This window comes from Epinephelus fuscoguttatus, linkage group LG21 (assembly GCF_011397635.1).
Source record: "Epinephelus fuscoguttatus linkage group LG21, E.fuscoguttatus.final_Chr_v1".
Classification (NCBI taxonomy): Eukaryota; Metazoa; Chordata; class Actinopteri; order Perciformes; family Serranidae; genus Epinephelus; species Epinephelus fuscoguttatus.
Window position 1 is genome coordinate 15,968,972 of NC_064772.1, and position 15,006 is coordinate 15,983,977.

Genomic DNA, 15,006 nt, shown 5'->3' on the forward strand with positions numbered 1-15,006 from the left:
GGTCAAGTGCCATCTAATTTCATTATATTGGAGAGAAGGCAGACATCTCTACGGCTGATATCTCCAACTCTCGGCAACTCACACCAAAACCATCTAGAGCTATCATCAGCACTACACGTAAGAGGAAAAATATTAGTTTTCTGATTTTGGGGTGAACTGTCCCTTTAACTCTTTTAAAGGATGACCACAAGAGAATAAAAGCTCCTCTATATCTAGGTCCAAATTTATCACACTTCCTATTTGACTTGACAGCTGATGAATAACATGCCATTTACAGTTGCATTAACATTGCAATAATTCTGAGGAAGGAACATTTCCATTGACTGATCTGAAACCGGTCTGGTTTGAAATATATCTGAATATCGTCACAAAGTTGACACTTGCATCATACCTTAAGAGGAAGGTGATAACTCAAAAGAGTGAGTTAGACTTTTTTTGGTCAGTATTGATAATTGTGGCACGCACTTAGTGGTGACTAATCTTCCCCACAGAGTGCAAATATACCTGACAAAGTCTCTTGGTATGTTGTAAATTTCCATTATTGATAAACTGCCCTGCTCAACTCTTAAACGTTCGATTTCCCCAAAAATACCATCTTCCTCCCCTTAGTTGGAATATAAGGCACATTACAGAAAGCTTTTAGGGAAAAGGAGGAGAAAAAATGAGGAACAAAAGTGAGATGTTAGCAATGTCTTTCTTTCAAAATCTGAGAAGTCTGAGGGAATACTTCACCCCCAAATGATCATTTGTAGATCAATTACTTACCCCATGTTGTGGTGAATTACGACGGAAAACTTTGTTTGTCTTGTTTGCCTTAAGGGTAAATAAAGAATCCACAATAAGTGAACATTTTTGATTAATTGTAGTCATAGGAAGTCCATGTTTAACAGCAGCAATACTACATCAAAACTTTTGTTTACAAAGTCTCACACAACTCATGCAGTGTAATACAAGTCTAATTTATCCAGTCATATGCTCAGTACTCCCCAAACACATGCATTTTTGTAATATTTAAAACAATTCTGCACAAACAGTCTTGGGCACCGATGGAGTGCGCCTGTGTTGTTTATGCAGATTGTTTTAACACTCGGGTTTTAGCAAAAATATATCTTTATGGGAAGTACTGAGCATATGACTGGATAAATTAAACTTGGATTACACTGCACGAGATGTGTGAGAGTTTGTAAAGGGATATTTTCATATAGTTTTGCTGCTGTTAAATGTGGACACCTATGACTTGAATTAATCAAGAATTTCCTCACATAACATGGAGTAAGTAACTGACATACAAATGATCATTTGGGAGGTGAATCAGTCCATTAAGGAATTGTTTTAGATACTCTACAGGGCTTTTCTTAAAGACAGTAACACTGGCAAGTTAAATAATTCAGGTCCACTCATACAGTCAGAGGACAGCTCTGCGTTAGGAGCCTAAAGAAGTGATGAGTCAGCACACCACCCATCTCAAAAACGGCCAAAATCTGAATTTCATAAATGCCAATTTTGCCCTTCCACATCTTTCACTGTAATCTCATGCAACCTTTTGGGTTAAGATAAACAAAAAGGTTAAAAATTCTTTGCCTCCTCATAACGACATTAAAGGGCAAGGAGCGGGACAGTCAGACGACGGGACAGAGGTTACGAGCTAGACTCGAACTCACGACACGAGCCCACAACACGGTCTTAAACCAGTGATCTGCCGAGACACCCGACCGGGCCCGGCTTCACTCAGGGCAGCTTGGCACGTGAGCGTCGACCACAGACTGCATGCTCATCTACAAATTCTATCAAAAAGGGCATAATTAAAGAACAGTTCAATAAAATGCACAAAGTGCCAATAAAAATGCCTGTGCAGAAATAGCCACTTGATCACAATGTCCAAACCTCAACCGACACACAGGCCTGTACTTATAAAGGCAGGACAATGACAGGGAGGGAAGGAGCGGTTTAAGGTTTCATTAGAAAACTGGGCTTACAGAAAACAAGACATTGTGTGATTCATCAGCTTCCTTTTAGCAGACAATGCATGTTTAAAGACTTTTTTCCCCCTGATTGTGTTGTTGAGATAGCTCCAAGTGACATGAAGATAATTTGTGGCCTTCATGTTTTATCTAACACTCACTGTAACACTCTGAACGCTGCTATGCATTCTCAGAATTAGCAGCATTATCGCCTGTTTGAGACGCATGCAAGGTCTGATGCAGAAAAACATGCATGATAAAGAGAAATGGGTCAAACAGACAGTCCTTAAAGAAGAAGACAAACACTTCAGAAAATAAGGTCTGTTTTTTTGTGGCTCTAAATGGTCAATTCTGATTTAACCACAGCATTTAGAGGGCCATCACTTTGAAAATCATGGCTTTTATATGCTCTAATTTAGGATTTATAAGAGTGGAAAAGCATGTCTGTCCTGCTAAAACTAAAGTGGGCTCAAAGTGGCTTGTTTGAGGCATTTTTTCTCTCCTGTGTAACCTGTGGAGCTAAGCAGGTTTTGCTTATTCTCACTATGGTTGTTGTAGCCTCAGACCCTGACAGGAAGAATCTTGTTAAGTTTGATTAGACGTGACAAACAATAGCTGTGGCCACCTAATCAAGGAATGACCCATATAAACAATGAATTAAACAGACAGTAAATTAAATGGAAAAACAACAAGCAGTACAAATAAGACACCTGGTCAATGAATACAAAAAGATATCTATGACTGTACTGTACCTTTGTGTGCTCACAGCAGAGAAGCCACCGCAGACATTGTAGTGCAATTCTGAACTCTGCTGTGAAGAGAGACCCGGGGCTGGTCAGAGTGCAGGGCAAAAACAAACAGAGGGGGAAAAGAGAGATAGGGAGACAAAAGAGAAGAGAGTTAGAGATGTGGAGCCAATCATGTGTGGTTCGGCCTCTCGTCGTGCCGAGTGCTCTCTCTCAGACCGGCATGCACGGACTGATAGCAGCAGCCTTCCTCCTCAGGATTATGTTTCCTCCTGTAGCCTGCTGACAAGTAGCCATGTGACTCCAGGACCCATTCAACACTGAGTCAGAGGCTGTTGCTCAGACACACAAATCTATATGCCTGTCTGTCACACATACACACACACACACACACACACACACACACACACACACACACACAAATGGCCTCAAGCTTTAAGTGGAAATTCAACCCCAATGATCAATATCTTTTTTAACAAACCATAACAATAGATGTGCATGTTCTCGACCAGTCGTTCCCCACCTGTTTGGCTTGTGATCACTTAAAACAAAGAAATGTCTACTTGCAACTCTTTGTCACTGACTGTCACCAGTTCAACTAAAGAGTGATTCTCCTCACTTTATCTGAGTACATTTTACAGTCCTGACTGAAGTGCAATTTTTACAGTAATTCTCTAAGAAGCAATGGTTAGAGGCGAGTTTAACACAAATGAACATAAGTTGGTTCAACAGAAACCTGTTATCGTGCGACCACTTGTGAAGGTCCCAACCCGGGGTTGGGAAGCACTGATTCTACCACCCAATTACAACAGCAGACTAGAAGTCTACATGCTGTGACGCTGTATTAGCATGCTATCATGCTAAACTAATATGGGAAACATGATAAACATTAAGCCTGCTAAACATCAGCATGTTAGGGCCCTGACACGCAGGCGATGGTCGCTCATTAGTCAGTGTTGGGCTCTCAGTGGCGCCTGTAAACATAGTCTATACGGTGTGTCCGTCACCATTGGTCCACATTGGCCCCTGCCAGCTTAGTTTTGGGCTGATTCAGCATGTTGAATCAGTGTCAGAGTGGGCGGCGCCCTTCAATGACAGAAATCACTCTGATCAGCAGTTCAGCTCAGTGCAAGAGAAGAGAAACGGAAGTGAGTAAAGTAAACAAACAACTGAAGTCAAGAGGGAGTGGGATCAAAACAAACTTGTTATATTATGTAACATTAGTTTTTTAGCCATTGAGCTAATCAGCCCATAATTGTTTGTGTTATTGTTTGCTAGCACACTATAAATATGCTTTGCTCTTTCAGCATTGGATTGTGTTGTTAATGTGCTAACTGGCTAACTAGCATCATGACAGTCTTCCAGTTCCCTTTTTGCAGTCTAATGCAGACCACCACCACCTGTTGGTATGGAGAGTTATTTCCTCTCAGAATGAAGATGCTGGTTAGACTTCAGCTGTAGTCCTTGCGCGTGTTCATGTGCAACTTTTTTGGCTGAGACACAGCGAACATGAAGCCACACAACAGTCTGCTTTCGTTGCCACTAGTTCTTTAATGACGGTTTGATGTGTCTGAGCCATATAATTAAGAGCATGTTAGCATTGTGACATTAGCATTTACGTTAGCACCGCATGTTTATCTAGGCCGCATTCAGACTGACTTAAGCCCTGTGTAACAAAATGCATCTAGCTAAATGCTAATGTCAGTATACTAACGTGCACAATGACAAGGCTAACATGCTGATGTTTAGCAGGGATAATGTTTGCCATGTTAACCATCTTAGTTTAGCACATGTCCTAGTCCATCACATGATGCCATGGGGCCCAAAAAATCTTTCTTCTCATTGACTTACATTGTGGAAGAGACATCTATAAAATCGGTGGATACATTTTTTTTTTTTTTTTTTAGCTTCACAACCCCTCGAAATTACTTGTTTCACTATCGGGATTTAATCTATTCGGTCTCATTTGTCTAAAGCCTAGAAGAGCCGCAAGATCAAATCATTTTTATACCCATTCATGTAAGCTTCACACAAAATTTGTTCTGCAGGTGTTTCGTCGTAGACAAAAGACAAACAATTCTGACCTGGTGGTGGTGCTATCTGGAAACTTAGGGGACCAACAAAGTTATCAGAATTCATCCTAAAGGGACCCTAAATCTGCGCACAAATTTCATGGCAATAGTTGCTGTGATATTTCATTCAAAATCAGTGTCAACCGCCTCACAACTGCGCTAGAAGAGGGGTCCAATGTTAGGATATATTGTCAGGGAACTATGAATGTCTGTATGAAATTTCATGGCAGTTATTGCTCTATTTCATTCTGGACCAAAGAAGTTAACTGACATTGCCATCCAGAGAGGCACACAGCAAGCATGGCTAAAAACACATCCAAATATCATTAAAAAAGGTTCATTGGAAATTGGTTGGCAGTAATAATGGGCCAAAGTGTGCTAAAACATTGTGTGGTCCTTTAATCACGAGGATTACATACAGTGATGTGGAAACATCTACTCGAAAAAGGTCGATTACAGTCTCTTCCGCAATCTACAAGAGTGACATAAATAGATGTTGCGATACAGAAAACAGGTGACCAGCTGGTAAAGAAAAGGCTTTTGACGTTAAAAATTCAAGGGTGACATGCAAGGGAGCACCACAAAAGACTGTTTACAACCGCACACAAGAAAATGAATGACATCTCTTATTCCAAATAATACAGACTGCAGGACAGAGGGTGAGTCACTGTGTACTGGCTTTCTTTAGAACATTGGGCCACTCGACTCCCAGTGAAGGGCATTGCGACTTTGCCAGGAAGCCTCTGAGCATCTGTAACATGGTGAAATCGATATTCTGAAATAAGTGATGCAGATGATTCCTGGCACTGTGTACATCTTCAGATTGAAATACAACTAGCACACATCAACTTTAAAACTGCATGCTTTGGGGCATGTTTACACATTTGCACAGGATGTTTATGCTTTTGTTAATGTGCATAAAATGAGTGGGAAAGCAATGACATGTTTCCTTAATATGACTTTAATTATTAACTTGTAATGACTTTTGATATAATTGTGGATGTGGAAATTTCCACACTGCATTTTAAATATGTCCATTAGGTTTAATCATTTCCCACCTAGACTATCTGTGTGTACCGGTAAAATATATCAGATTCAGTGTAAATTTTCCTTCAAATTTGCCTGGGCATGCCACAGGCTCTTAGTGTATTTGGCAATGGAAAAAAAAAACTTGTCATGTTGTGGAGGAATCAACACTATTACACAATTAATCCTGCCTAAAGTCATAAAAGCTGCCAGATTAATTGTGTTTTGCAGCGAACAAAGAACAGTCCTGTGATCTAAACAAGTTGCTTACCCGTTCGCCAAATAATCAAGCACTGCATTCCACATCAGCTTATACGAGCCTTGAGGCTAAAGAAATACCCAACCTCAGGAGGAACCTGTGTGTGTGGGTGCACGTAAGTGTGTGAGATATAATTGTTTGTCCCCAGGGATGAGGGATCACTGTGGAGTCACATGCATGTCTTGCGGGGGGGAAAAAAAACACAGTCAAAGCCACAAGCAGCTAAAATTGAAGTCCACTTCAAAGTCTGGGGCTTTCCTCAATCCAAGCAGTGTGCTAATAATAGCATTATCCACTGTGGTCAACCATATTAAGAGCCGTGACTTCATGGCCACAAGGTCGATTGACAACTTTTTCTCAACCACCTTAACTAACAGACGATATGCTTATTTCCCAACACAGCCACAGAATAGACACATTGTTCTCAATCTTGCTTTGACATCAACTTATTGAAACAGTTGTTTTGGCTAAATGTGGTGAAATTTAAACAATTTGTGCTACGTCCAAACCATCTCATGCACATTTCAAAACACATTTTAAATGCTGAAAGAAATAAAAGGATAAAAGTGACATTTAACGAGAATTTTTACACAGTAAAATTCCGCCTTCAGTTTTTCTAGCTTTTATGTCAAGTGTTAACACAACTCGGAAATTCTCCCTCCAGCTTCCTGTTATTCTTCTCTCCCTTCACGTCTAAAACAAGTCTGCTAGGCCATATTCCTAGACATAGAGAAAACACTCAAGTGGTCAACCCAGGACAAATTGTTTACTTTAAAGAGAATGGTGTATCAACAGGTGGCCAATACAAGCAATAAAACTGCAGCCTTATTTTAAACTTGAATTGGCAGAAACTCACCAGCTCAGTGCCCTCACGCACTCAAGCGCAGCTTCTTGGTAGTGCAAAGGCTGACTTCAGTGTTGCTGTATATACCACTGATAGCTGCCCTGTTTGTGGATCTCTATGGGGATTTGGCGGTGGTGTATGCTGATGGACGTGCCTCTGCTGCCTCTGAGTGTTTTAGCTTGAAATAGCTCAGCCGTTTAGAAGTCACCCCTCCACCTCCTCTTTCAACACGCAGACGTCTGTACCTCCCTGCTTGGCTCTTCACAGTCCAGCGGCCACACTAGCCTAACTCAGGGCTTGGCAGGGTCCAGCACTTCAGCATGACCGTGCTAAGTTATGTGCACACAGTCACTGGAACACTTCCAGTCTCACACAGCTAACAGCTGCACTTGGTCAGTGTATGCCCATCTTTATCTTGCCCCATGTCCCGTCAGAGGCTTCAGCCAGCAGCGGCTGTGCTTACAGCTAAGACAGCACCTGTCTTTGGGGTGAAGAGGGATTGAAGAGCCAACTTAATCCTGGCAGCTTACATAATGCCTGCCCATTGTCCTCTACTCTAGAACAGAAAAAGCAATCACCACTCAAGTATTTTTATACCTTGAGGAGGGTCAATACTCATTCTGAAATGGACGCAAATGTCATGTGGAAACATTTTTACTGCCTGGGGATTAGAAATGTCCATAAGATCAAAGTAACAAGCTATATTCATGAGTTAAATGTGACAGGTTTATGCCTAAGAGGGAGACAAAATGTTTTGAATGACCAGACATGCAAGTCTATAAAGAGCTCATATCAGGCATAAGCAACAATAGGCCAAATTCATGCATCACAATTGTTTCTTTTTGTTTTGAGGTTGAGGCTTGGAAGCAAAAGATTCTACTTTGTCACCTCCTCTGAAAAGATGACGCCTGGCAAAATGTCATAATTTAGCGTATGAATTCTTGAGTTATGGCCAAAAATATGTTTTAAGGTCACAGTAACTTTGACCTTTGACCGCCAAATTCTAATCAGTTCCTCCTCGAGTCCACACAGACTTATGTGCCAAATTTAAAGAAATTCCCTCAAGGCGTTCCTGAGATATCACGTTCACAAGAATGGAACGGATGGACGGACAACCCAAACGCCTCGTTTCGAAATAGCTCGGTGTGCTTATGCGAGTCAACCAGAGGTCCATCCAATCCTATGAGAACCTCCATGATCCTGGATGTGTTTGCGAAACTCTACTTCCAATTTTTTTACGTTTTGAACTTTGCCTCAAGTACGTTGAAAAGCTTTAACATTTACAGTATATTTAGGACGGACTGTCTGCACTTCAACAGGAAGTTAGCATAAACACAAATTAGCAAACAGATTGATGAATTTAATACAGCTCTTTTTATACTTTTTTTTTTTTTTAAGTAAAAAATTCAACAGCATATTTGGCTAACTATCATTGGTAGCATGCTAGCTGTATAACTTATGGAGTGCATGCACAGTAGTTCATACATCTTTTGAGCCAACCTCCTTACTTATTTGTCGCATTATTGGTCCTGTTTTTGTCTCCATAGTGCTCCATGTGCATATTCCACAAGATTGGACGGCAAAAAACACCCAAAATTATTGCCATTTCTGCCTATCCATACAGAGATGCATTTCCTTGCACTGAACACTAGAGGTGTACTCTGTATGATATACAGAAATACGAATACAAAACAAAGCTGCGTGCGAACGTTGCCGGTGCAGGGGCATAAAAATAAGTCTCGACTCAACATCAGCTTTACTTATTGGAGATATACCAACATCAGTGTATTTTGGAGCTATGGATATAACATTTTCGCCTGTTTTAATTTTAAATGTCTTTATTGTAACTTAAATAACCAAAACAGTGAGAGTGAAAGATGCTAAACTGCTCCATAGAGCTGAGGGGAACTGCAGAGACAGTCAGTTGTCTGTGGGTTTATCACCACAAGCCAGCCCTTCCACATTACATTTGGTCATTTGAGCCATTCATGATATAAAGGTATTGATTTTTGTAGCTTTTAAGTCTCAAATATCAATTATGGTATCAGCCTCAAAACCCCCTGTTAGATCATAATAAAAACACAGAGTTGGCACACACACTATACTGCTGTAGTGCTTCCAGTAAACTCCAATAAATAATGTCTGCAGGGGGGTTACATGGCATAGCACCCAAAGGAACTATATATCCATCCAAAAGAAACTGAGGCAGCTAAAATTAAATAAAAAGGCAATACTAAATAGTTGGAGAAGATTTAGTGAATTGTTTTTACCCTCAACTGGACATTAAGAGTCACCAGCAACCGGTCCTATCCAGCTTCAGAAGTGTTAGGGTGTGGTACTAGTCAAAACTGCATCCAGGGCTGCTCAGGTTGCACCAGCTGCACAAGACATAAAACCATGTTCTCAGTGAAACACGGTAATTGTGGGGATTTTGACCCGCTGCACTTTGTAATAACTGTATTTACTCTCATGAGACTCAGTCTGGGACGGGAATGAAATATCTCCCTGGCTCCCAGAGGCAAAACAAAGGCCTAAAATCTCTTACAGTGTGGAGAAAGAAACGTCAGCTATTTATCAATTTCCTGGGGAAAAACATAATTTGATTATGTTTGTGTGGCAAACAACAACTATAAAAACCCTGCTTGTAAAGACTAAGAAAAGGCATGAGAATTTGAAGTTATACCCATGTGGGAAAAGATGACAGCAGCAAAGGAGGAGGTGGGGAGAGTGGCAAGGATTCCTGACTATATCTTACGCAGTTGAGGTTGATTTAGATGTTCCAAAGAGATGACAACCTAACTGTTTAAAAGGGGTTCAATGTAAGATGACAGTAGCCCAAACTCTGCACGTTCCAAGGTGTACAGCCAAAGTGCTTCATAGTAATTAAATGCAACTTAGTAGGCTCGAGCAAAGCAACAGCCAAGCAGCCAAATAAATTATAGACACTGATGTGATTCTAATAGTAAACAGATATAAAATAACTGTGTTTAGTTTAGGGTAAGACTGATTTTTAGGGCTGATGTGTTTAGCAAAAGACTGGGTCTGTTTATCTGCAGAGGGGAAGGTAAAATAAACATGAAGAGCTGAGAGTCCATACAAAAAAAGCTTATTATCAACCTCTTTTCCTTCCTTGTCTTCTGCATGACCAAGCAATTCACGACAGGAATGTGGAGATACTTTGCTCAACTGTTTGTGCTTTTTTATCCTCCAGCGAAACACGCCATTGTTGTCACAAATCAGTTTACAATAACTCTGTTTGACATATACCACTGAGGCGAAGGAAAACAAATAAAAGCTGAGAGTGCGATAACGCAGATAAGATGGATCTATCTGTTGTGTTTTAGCACTGTGCAGGATTTCACGACAAAAAGGGAAGCCGAACGGTCGCTCTGGAATTTGAGCAGATTGAACAAGGTCAGATTGAACAAGACAAACATTTCAGATTACACTATTGTACGACTTGAAGCGCTCAAGATTTGTGAGGCAAAAAAACATCACAGTGGTTTGATTTACTTACAGTAGGTTTAATAATCTCTAAGAAAAGATCATCACTTTATCCTGTCAGCTTTATATCAAAGCAGAAATATCTCCTTGAATAACCTGGAGGGCACGTGGAGATGATATGGGTGAGTAAGCAGAAGAGACACATCCTTCCTCCATCCTGCCAGAGGGCATGTCCTGACATTTATTAACCATGTGACAGAAACACTTTTTGGGGCCATGGTTCACAAACTGGGGTACAGGGACCTGGAGGGATCCTGGAGGGGATTGAAATGGGTCCTTGGCACACAGATTTTAACTTATTATGGCAACGAAAGGAGCAAAGTTGGACTTTCTCATTAGTTTCTGTTATGCACACTAAAAATTCAAGTCAACTCCTGCCCACACTGAGGTTTTTGAAATAAACATAACTCTATATTGACACTGAACTAGAGAGAAAGTTGAAGCATTACCACTTTCCCTCCCAGTGAAAACTCTTTCCATCTTGCACGTTACCTGTCGTGTGGTTGTCTGAATAATCCTGTTCACATTAAAGGTCCAGTATGTGGAATTTAGTGCCATCTAGTGGTGAGGTTGCAGATTGCAACCAACTAAAAGCGCCCTGTGTGCCATGTAGCAGAATATGGTGGCCTGACGCCAGAACACAAACACACAAATCGCCTCATCTAGAGCCAGTGTTTGGTTTGGACTACTATAGAAACAACATGGCAAACTCACTGATATAAACGTCTCATTCTAAGGTAACAAAAACACAACAATTCTTTGTTTCAGGTGATTACAAACTAATGAAAACAAAGCTATGACTATTATATTCCATTTCTGCCAGTATATCCCCCTAAATCCCACTGGACTTTTAATCTTGATTGCCTCTCTAGCTTTGTGTTTATTATTGTTCCTAGAATCAGATTCAAACTGCAGATCTTTTTGTAAAGCTGACGTTTTGAATTGTCACAGCAGGAAAAGGGTGTGACTCATAACACAAACCATGGCAAAGTTCCAATAATGATTTTACCGCAGAAATTATTGTTATTAGTTTCACCCGGTGTTTGACAAGTCAAAACGTCTCTTGTGACACACAACAGAAAAATACTTGCGATCATTATAAAAAACTTCAACCTTTTAACAGCTGGTAAGATGGAAAACCACTTTAATAACAACTTCTTAAGGCTATTGTAAGTTGTTATAGCCACTTTTCATTAACAGGACATTTTATAGCATAATGCTATATTATGCTCTCTCATTAGTGTGCTCTACTTTCATCTCCACAGCCATGGTACAATGGAGGCACAGAACAAAAGCCTCAGATGGAGGTCAATAGAATGAAACCTGTGATTTCCTGTTGAGAATGCATGTGTTATATAGAGGAACATTTAGTTACTCAATTAGTTAAATACAAAATTAATTTTAATAATTGGTTAATTGCAAAAAATGCCTGTGGTTCCTGCTTCTCAAATGCGAGACTTGCTATTTTTCTCGAATTCATATCAATGTAAATTTAATATCTTTAGTTACTGGACTGTTGGTTGAATAAAACAAGCCCTATGAAGAACTTGCAGTCAATCATTTTTCATCATTTCAATACCATTTCTCCCCATTAAACAAAAACAAAACCAGATTAGTAGTTAATGGAAACAGTTGCTCTATACAGGAACAAGTATATCAATTGTGTAGTCATATTCCTCCAACTTGCCACTGGAAATTTTTTGTATGTCATCATATGACCTGAGAAACAGGGGACATGCCATGCTGCTGTTGTATCACTGAGCAGTGACTTAATGAATGATGACTGAATGAGATAATCTGTCTCAACACTTCCTTGTTGGAAACCTTGTTCAGATATTTAAGACACCAGACAAACGTTGACTCACCCCTGCCAACTCTGTAACGTGACCATCACATTTCTACAGAGCAGCTCCTGTCAGGAGGAGTGACCGCTAGCTTGCTAGGATGAGGAACTCCTCCAAACATCACCGTAAATATCATCGTTTACAATCCACCAGTCTGTCAGGAGCCTTAAACCACGACAAAACCATAGACCCGAGCACATTTCCAGGACTTCATCCTCTCTGTTACCTGATTAATAAACCGAAGAACAAAGCGAAGTCATCCACCAGCGGCAACAGCGGACACTTTCATGCATGTGTGGCAGTTGGTGCCGCCTCTCTTCACGGGAAAATATGTCAACAGTCAAAACCAGTTCGTGGCCTTCGAAATATCGGTAGTTGAAAGAAAAAACGCGTTTGAGCGAAGTGAAATCCTTCTGAGGCTTAAAATCACACACACATACTGGGTTATTTACTCACCGGTGCCTGGTACTCACCTCAAACTCTCTGAATGACTAGCTCAACCGGCGTCAAAGAGCTAATTATAAACACCTAGACTTCCGGTACAAATTTCAAAATAAAACCCTTTGGGAGGAGCAAAGGCAAATGCGAATTTTTACCACGGCAAAAACATTACATTATAATCAATAATGAGCTAATGATATCTAATCTATACGAAAAAATTATAGCATCGCATGACACGGGTATTAACTTCTTTCAAACACCATGTTGATCCTTTATTTTGAAGGTCACACTAATCAAATTCCGGTTTAAGTCAGTAAATTCTGGCAGCTTGTTGCCATTTCCTCCGGACTCAAATTGTCGCGCCTGCGTAAATGATGATTCATATTTCTGATGAAGGCCGGAGGGAAATCGGCGTACCGTTATGATGCCTAGGATTAAACATAAGTTAAACGTTTCTTTGTCATAATGTGTCAACACATTAAACACGTGATTTTGCATAAATTCAAATGCAATTATTAGATTAATTTACAGTATATTTCCGTATTAGCTATTCATGATGTAGGTAGTTATCCCAGCAAAGCTCAGTTCCTTCTCCTGAAAGACTTGACACTGTTGTGGCATCATCATCATCATCATCCTCATCATCATCAGTGCCAGACTCAAGCTGTCTGAGGAGCAGGGGCAAAAAAATAAAAAGGGCACCAGCTGTATGCAGTGGGGCCTCAGCATACAGAAGTTTTATTGCATATAGAGCAGCCTATGTATCATTGCGATACATTATTTTAATATTAAAGCCACCCTAGAGGGCACTTTTTCACATTTTCTGCTTGAGCAGGGCACCTGAGAGGGCACTTCTTTGTGTTGTCTCCACTGGAAGGGCACCCTAAAGGGCACATCATCACGTTTCTCCAGTGGAAGGACACCCTAGAGGGCACCTCTTTGTACTTTCTTTGCTGGGAGGGCACACTAGAGGGCACTTTATCACGTGTTCTTGACTGAAAGGGTACACTAGAGAGCACGTCATCATGTTTTATCAATGGGATATCAAAAAGGCCTTGAAAAATCAGAATAATTTATTTGAGAAAACACCTAAAAAGATCAATATAGTCCTTGCCAAGATGCTCTTGCCACATTGTTATTGGTTCAACATCATTATTCATGCCTGCCAGTCCTAAACTCTTCCTGCTGCTCTGTCATCAACTGTTGATCACCTGCCTGCACATCTGCCCCTCATTTCCTCCTAATTAGTCACCTATACACCAGTCCATTCACCCACACTCTTTGCCGATGTCACATCAGCTATTGTGCTTCATAGTGGTCCAGCCCTTGTCCACTCTATCCCCCTAATGGCTGCTAATGATCTCTGCCTGTTTTTGTTTTTTATCTGACTTCCTGACTGCCCTCTTTGGACATACTTGCCTTTGCTGGCTGCCTACCTGTTGCCGTATATTTGAACAAAGACCAAGTAAACGTCCTTTTTTAAAACCTTATCTGCTCTGCTTTTGTGTTCTGCCACAGAACGTGCTGGTCCTGCTTTTTGTCCCCACTACAGCATATATCTAAATTAACACACAGACACACTAGGGAACAGGTCTGGCATTAAAAAAGACTGAGTACATATCGAGTACATATCTTGTTATTTTGACATGGGGCTATGGGCCAACTAAATAGTGCAAAACCATATGTAACATTTCTATATAATAAAGCAGCAAATACTCCATTACTTTGCATTACTTTGTGTATATATAATGACTTTTATGTAGTGGTATTGAAAAAGGCCTTATCAAAGACAGTTATAGTTTTCTTTAGTTTGACTCCCTCATTCTTATGTCTTTTGTTTTTATCATTTTAATTGACAGTCACATAGAATCATAATAATGCCTCTTTCTTCAGTTGCTGCTACAATATATACCTTATTTTTCTGTTGTATATAAAATGCCAAAGTTGGCTGTTGTTTTTTACAGGTTAATTTGCGAATTGTATGCAACATGCATGGTGTGAAGTGTAAACAGAGTAGGAGTGACCCCTGCTGGTGGCTTTCTGCTATTGAAACCAGTGGATGCACCTGTTACATGAAATGATTTTCAGAGTCAGATCAGATCAGAAATACTTTATTGGGGAAACTGGGACACATTACAGTTGCTCTTATTGAATGTAAGCATAGAGACATGAAAAGAAAATAGAAACAGAAATAAGAAGTATGCAAAAAAAAAAAGTGCATTATGCTCCAGTGTACAACACAATATATACAGCTTTAATGGCCAAGTATGTTTACACATACAAGCAGTGTTCCAGTTACAAGTAACTAG

General features: G+C 40.3%; 1 protein-coding gene across 2 annotated transcripts in view; it reads right to left on the reverse strand.

Moving 5' to 3' along the window:
- Positions 1 to 2,956, reverse strand: part of slc4a2b (solute carrier family 4 member 2b) — a 47,071-nt gene extending 44,115 nt beyond the window's left edge. For both annotated transcript variants that reach the window (XM_049564800.1, XM_049564799.1), the window contains exon 1: positions 2,714 to 2,956. The gene's annotated coding sequence lies outside the window, so the exon portion shown is untranslated. The remainder of the gene's footprint in view (positions 1 to 2,713) is intronic.
- Positions 2,957 to 15,006: the final 12,050 nt, after the last annotated feature.